We start from the raw sequence: 7,235 nt of genomic DNA on the forward strand, positions 1-7,235 counted from the left end.
GATTTGGTATCGTATTATCTGAACATTTTTTCTCAATTCCATTTTATCTTTGACATCAAAATACACTTATTGCAAGAGGAACTCATTTGAAGATGGATTTTTGCCTGAACACACCAAAATGCCACAAAAATCTTTTAGAACTGCAAAGGTAGGTTTTCAACACTTGTGATACTTATTATATATTGTTATTTTTCATATACAGTTAATATTACTTTTCTATATTTGTAAAATACAGTCGTAGAAAATCTCATCGTTATCCCAAATTTTCAAAACACATTTGTAGTACCTTATTAGTCTAATTTAACATTGAATGATTTGAGACTCACAGAGATGAAGCACTTTCTAAAACCCAGCTGTCTAGCACTAGGAACCATTATTTAGTGAAGACACATATCAATGAATAACCTAAATTAATCTTGAAGATGGAAACAATATTAATGCAAGTCTCATATAGAAATGACCTAAATATGATTATTAATGTTCATAAATTATCACTTGTTAGTCCAAGCACAGGCAAGTGGGACTTTTTCTGGTGTCAAATCCAGTGTATAATACAGGACTCTCTGGCTTGTTTTAAAGTAAGCATGGAAAGCATTTCTCCTCAGATTGTTGTAGGGTCAAAAGTTTCTCTGTGTCATTTCTCAAACTGTCAGATTTGCTTCTCTGCTGAATGCTTGCATATTTATAAAAGTTGATGAAATTTCCTTTATGTATCTCCAGAACTGTGGTGGATATATTCATATAACAATCAATTCTCTTACCAGATGATGAGGTGGTATTGTTATTCTCAGTTTATAGATGATAATATAAGTTTGTTAAGTGTCAGAAAATGCACCCCAAGTAAGAGAATCTGCAACAAGAATCTGTAAAATATCTTAAAACACATGAAATGTTCAGAAAAAATTAGATAATATTATTATTGTTTTTAGAACAGTAAACATTAGTCTCTGACATCATTTCATTAACTGTTAAATATACAAAATAATGCTGACCACAAAGTCATTCTAACCAATAAAATGAATCATGTGTGTATAGTACTTGGCACTTTGGAATACACAGAATTCACATTAAAATATTTCAACACTAACAATTACTAAGTTCTTGAATTTAGTAAGTGCATATTATAGGTTATTTTATAGTATCTCTTTTGTGTTTTATCATATTTCCATCATTATTTATGTCAAATATTTTAATACTCTGATACCTGGAGCTTCTGCCCTGGCTTCCACTCTACTGAATTTCCCTCTGCTACATCCAAAACACATGAAGCCCCATATGAGCCAATAATCCCCTTATTCAAATTCCTTGGCATCCTTTCACTCATTCCCAATTTTCTTTTGTCATTCTCCATTTCTTAATAATAAATAGTAATTTTTTGCCTGTATATGGATATTTAGTACATTCATCTTTTACCTTTATTTTTGGCCCAAGCTGTTACTGGCATAAAGTCCATTATTTCAAATCAGACTCAAAGTCATCCCAGATATATAAGTGTACTCAGATACCTATCACCTGGTTTACAGAATCCTTCTCTATATACTATTTTTATAATAATCACTCATGAGGCAATTTGAGTAATCTTCAAGAATTCAGAACCATTTATTACATCTCAAAAATAAAGAATTACAACCACAAAAATAAACAAATGTCATAATATTTCACAAGTCAGGGGTTTCTGGTTATTTAATATTTATTAGGATGAAAAATGTGAATAAATCCAAGGTTCTATCAACTTTTTCAGGTAATATAATGTTTCCACAAGAAGTATATGGAGTCTACAAACAATGTGACAGAGTTTGTTCTTCTGGGACTTACAGAAAACCCAAAGATGCAGAAGACTGTATTTGCTGTGTTTTTGTTCATCTACATCATCTCTATGGAAATTTGCTCATCTTGATCACCATCACTGCCAGCTCATTGTTGGGATCTCCCATGTATTTTTTCCTGGCCTATCTCTCCTTTATTGATGCCTGCTATGCCTCTGTCAATAATCCTAAACTGATTATAGATTCATTTCATGAAAAGAAGACCATCTTTTTCAATGGATGTATGGCCCAAGCCTTTGGGGAACATTTCTTTGGAGGTGTAGAGGTCATCCTGCTTACAGTGATGGCCTATGACCGCTATGTGGCCATCTGCAAGCCCTTGCACTATGCAACCATCATGAACCAGGGAGTGTGTATGCTGCTAGTGGGAGTATCCTGGATGGGAGGCTTTCTCCATGCAACCATCCAGCTCTTCTTCATCTTCCCACTACCCTTCTGTGGCCCTAATGTCATAGATCACTTTATGTGTGATCTGAACCCTTTGCTCAATCTGGCCTGCACTGATACCCACATTCTGGGGCTCTTTTTTCCTGCCAACAGTGGGTTCATATGCCTGTTAAACTTTCTCCTCCTGCTTGTCTCCTATGTGGTCATCTTGCACTCCCTGAAGACCCATAGCCTATAGGGCAGGCGCAAGGCCCTGTCCACCTGTCTCCCACATCACAGTGGTTGTCCTGTTCTTTGTTCCCTACATATTTGTGTACATGAGACCTCCAGCAAATTTATCTATTGATAAAGCAGTTGCTGTATTCTATACCATGATAACTCCCATGTTAAATCCTGTGATTTACACTTTGAGAAATGCTCAGATGAAAAATGCCATTAGAAAATTGTTTAGCAGGAAAATTATTTGCTAAATGAATGTGCCTAAATAACAACAGTGATTCAAGACAGGAAAGAATGAATGAACATTTTGTAATATCTCAGCAAAATATGATTGGAAGAGCATGAGAAAAGACTGTTATTTTCAAAATCTGCATTGAAAGAAGTAGGAATAGGTTCAAACAAAGGAGACAACTTAACCCTGAATAATCTACTCATATTGCAAATTTCTACCCAATCTGGTCCTGTGTTTTCTATCTTTATCTATTTTTATGGATTTATAATTTTTCCTTCTAATAAAAAGTAATGATATCAAAAAATATTGATATTGATCAATAATGCCTATAACACTAAATCAGGTAAACACTGCTATTACCCTTTTTTACCTTACAGAAATAGGGAGTTATCAGAACAGATGTTCTGATGATTCAGTAATCAGATTACTGATTTTCTGGATCATATTCTTTGCTTCTATCATTCACTGCCAGTAATGATGAGAAACTGTTCATATAATTTTACTGGTTACAATTTCTGAGAAAAGGACTGTACTTACCATATTATAATACTCTGACTATCTATAACTAAAAATCAACCCATTTATTTTTTGATATAACTTTATTTATCAAAAGAAATGCTCTTATATTTCTAGTAATATTATAGTATCTAAGAACTTTGGGAAAAAGACAACAGGACATTTATTTACCCTACAAGTGGTAAGAGATTCACCCCTGTTTCTAAGTTTCCTTTGAGCCTTTAGAACTAGAGTATTGCTCATGTCACTGCCTGCTGATAACCCGTTAGAAATAGGGATGACTTAAATAAAAGAGTGCCTGGATGTCACTCTGCAATTCCTACTTACTAAAAGTGCAGTTATAGTCCATAAATTACTTGCCTGCTAGCTACCAATATTTTCTACAAGTAGTACAATATTTGATAGCTGATTACATATTAAATAAATAAATAAAATTATAAATAAAAAAGTGAATACAATAAAATGTACACTAAAAAAGATTACAAAGGATTACAGGAATTTTTTTTCTACATTTATTTCCTTCAGATGAGAATTCTGTAGAGAATCTTGATTTCTCTTTAAATGAAACAAAAATGTTTTTAACTCTCAAAATGAGGAATGGGATAGAATATGGAATTCAGTTTAACAATATATGAAAAAATGTTAATCTTCATATTCCCTCAGGAAGACATCATTCTTCTACAATGTGGGTTATTTTAGCATTTTTCTGTTACTTCATGGCTACATTTCATTATTAAAAGTTGTTTTTCATAATGTGTAGATCTTTCTACACATAAAGCAATTGCAGGATTAAATACTTTTCAGGCAATTCTTCTTTCACTCATTAATAAATTTTTATGCCCAAGAAATATATTTGGGTGTATTTCTGATGTGGCTTAAAGTATAAATAACTTCTTCCTTCATAAATTTAAAATATATTGAGAGACTCCCAGAAAGAAGTAGAAAAATCACTGCTGAGAATTGAAAAGGGTAAGGTAGACAGGGTATTATAAAACCACACAAGAGGAATCTGGGACATGGGTCAAGAAAGATTCCTAGAAGACAAAACATTGAAAAATCACCCAAGGGATAGGGTGGGATCAGTAGGGTAAATAGGCAATATGAGGATAAATCATTCCTAGGACAGGTAGTAGATACATAGGTTAAGAAAAACTTCAATTCAATATAGTCATTATTAAATGATTTATTCATTCAACACTATTTTCACTTAAACTCCACTGGTGTCAGTCACCAATGCTGCATGCTTACCTAGAATAAAGCTATATTGTAACTCCTGAGACTCAAGAGACAGCAAAGGGCAAGATCAGGAAATATCTCATAATACTGTTAAAGCTTACTGGTAAGGATCATGGGTCATACTTTGAAGGAATTTTTAATCCAGCAAGTAATGTATTTAGAGTCTTGTTTTGTGAACAAAGGGAAAAGCAAAAGACTATCACGAGAGTACAAAAAGGCTCTGCCCCTGGCCTCCAAGCAGACCATGTTATGCAGTTCATGGAGTACTCTGAAGCTGCTGAGGCCAAAGTTAAAGCCAGACTTCACTTGAGACCCCAGACTTTCTTCCCCCATATTGGCCCTCTGATTCCAGATGTCACTTGGTAAAAATCTTCAACTCACTTTCAGTATCTATAGAACCCACATTGGCATGAAAGAGAGGAATTGTTACCCAAATATTAAAAAAAAAAAAAGTTGTAGACAACAGAACTGATATATGAGGAAGATTAGAAAGATAAGAATCAACAGTAAGATCCAGGTTCTGACTTCCATCACCAAATGGATGAGGGAATTCAGAGGATGGAAGAGAGAGAAATACACATCTCTGCAAGTGAAAAAGGATACTAAGTTTGCTGTAGAAGCGCCCTCCCACTACCAGTGGGCTTCAAAAGTTTAGTTCTTAGTTCATTTGAGACAATAAGTAATTATGTATAGAGCAGATAGAATATAACACTGAGTCCCAAACCTAATACTGATCGCAAACAAATGGAAAGGGTAAATGCAATACTATTAAAGTTAAAACCCATCACGGCTATTTCAAGACCGGTGGAACTGATTTTCTGAGTGTTCAACAAATAAGACTTGGAGGAAAAAAACAAGTAAAGTATAAAGTCTTAAGTAAACCACCAATATTTTGACCAATGCCCTCCAGGATCATCTAAGACTTAAGGAACTGTGGGAGCCCTCTAAGTTGATCATATCCAGGAGCAAGAATACCAAGGAAGAGCTTAAGGTCTCACAGTCCTCTTCAGAAGCTTACCAGCAATGAAAGAAAAAACTCTAGGGGCCCCACTTCTCAAAGATCTCAGTATCACCATGAGGACCATGCCCTTAACACATAGGCCATTGAGGGACATTCAAAATCCCAAACACATTAGCCACCAAATGAACATGTACCCTGACCTGACCATCATGAAATAGATCTCATCTTATCCACAAATACAATGCTGGGCCTGCATAGCACTGCTCCATCATGAAATGTAGTGATATATATTTCTTCAATTTTTAAAAGTAAGAAATGTACTCAATAGACATTTGTTCAAAGATAAACAAATGGCTAACAAGTAGAAGAAATGGTTCTCAACATTGATATGCATAGGGAAAGGTAAAATGAAAGTACAGAGAAATACAACCTTTAACCTATACATGTGGCTATTATTAACAAAAAAATAAATAAATAAAAGAAAAGGAAGAATTGGAAAAGATGTGTAAAAATAAGAACACTTGTAACCTGTTTGTGGCACTAAAAAATGGTTGACTTCTATGAGAACTGTTCCTTTAAAAATAAACTACTTGGTGATCCAATTCCATTTTGTGCATAAACACAAAATAATCAAACTCATGGACTTTAAGGTACGTACACACATGTAGATAGCAGTCTTATGTGTAATACCCAAAGCACATAAGCAATAGTACAACAAAAGAATGAATAAAAAATGTGATACCATGGAATATCACCATGGAATAATACCCAGTATTAAAATAATGTTCCAATACTTGATATCACATGGATGGAACTTGAGAACATTGTATCAAGAAAAATTAGCTATTCACAAAAAGTCTAATGCTGTATAAGTTCATTTATATTAAGTACCTCAAGTAGTAAAATTTGTAAAATTATTTGGAATTATTTTCATGGGAGATGTTTTATGCTTCTTTATTTAGTTACTCAATATTTTACATATTTAGACACTCATGGATATTTACCTTATCCCTTAACTATATTTCAACATTATGTTATTTATTTTGATGTCCAAATTATTTACAGCTTTGGCTGTGATGAGTTCTATCTGCTGACTCTAATTTCCCTGTCATAGATGCTCATTAATATTTGTTCATTTTATAATCCCTTACAATCTGACACTTCATAATGATCAATTTGTCATGTAATTTGTGCCCCAGACTTAAGTCAGCCATTTCCTCAAGAAACCTTGAGATTTCTATTGGAGAATGGTACTAATAACAATACCAGGACTCTAAACAATTATTGTTTCTTATTCTATTAAATAATGGCACTTTAGTACACTTAAATTAAATAGACCACCTCTCTCTACCACAACCTAAGATAAATTGAGGGTTGATTCATTATCACATCTTGTTTGTGTTTCCTAATTGGGAGGGTAGGGACACTTTAGATAACAGCCTTCCCCCAGATTCCTGTGTTCAGCATCATTTGTGTACAAAGACTCCTCCCAGGATGGCAAAAAAAAAAAAAAAAAAAGGCTTCACAGCCAGAATTCCATGTGATCATGAATTTAAGGAAATGGATGAATCTGGGATTAACTTAGCTTCTCTTCTTACATGTAGATGAGAACCAAAGTTTCAAATAGCAAGTCTAAAGTGATACTGGTTCAGAAAGAATTAGAGAAGTATTTTTAATTCTCATTTGAATAAATGACTTAAAAAATGCCTTGGGAAGAAAAAAGGGCAAGAAAGAACTGCACTTGGAAGTAACTTAGTCATATTTATTAGTTGCAGGAAAATAGTTTCGTCAATGCCACAGCCAGTGTCTGATGCAAAGAGGCACTTGTGGAAGACAGAAGTGTTAGAAACTCCTCTGA

The 7,235-nt window shown here is 33.9% G+C and overlaps 1 pseudogene; it reads left to right on the forward strand.

Annotated features, from left to right (window-relative positions):
- The first annotated feature begins 1,768 nt into the window (after positions 1 to 1,768).
- LOC124959259 (olfactory receptor 4C46-like) lies at positions 1,769 to 2,683 on the forward strand (annotated as a pseudogene).
- The last annotated feature ends 4,552 nt before the right edge of the window (positions 2,684 to 7,235 follow it).

Source organism: Sciurus carolinensis, chromosome 11 (assembly GCF_902686445.1).
Source record: "Sciurus carolinensis chromosome 11, mSciCar1.2, whole genome shotgun sequence".
Classification (NCBI taxonomy): domain Eukaryota; kingdom Metazoa; phylum Chordata; class Mammalia; order Rodentia; family Sciuridae; genus Sciurus; species Sciurus carolinensis.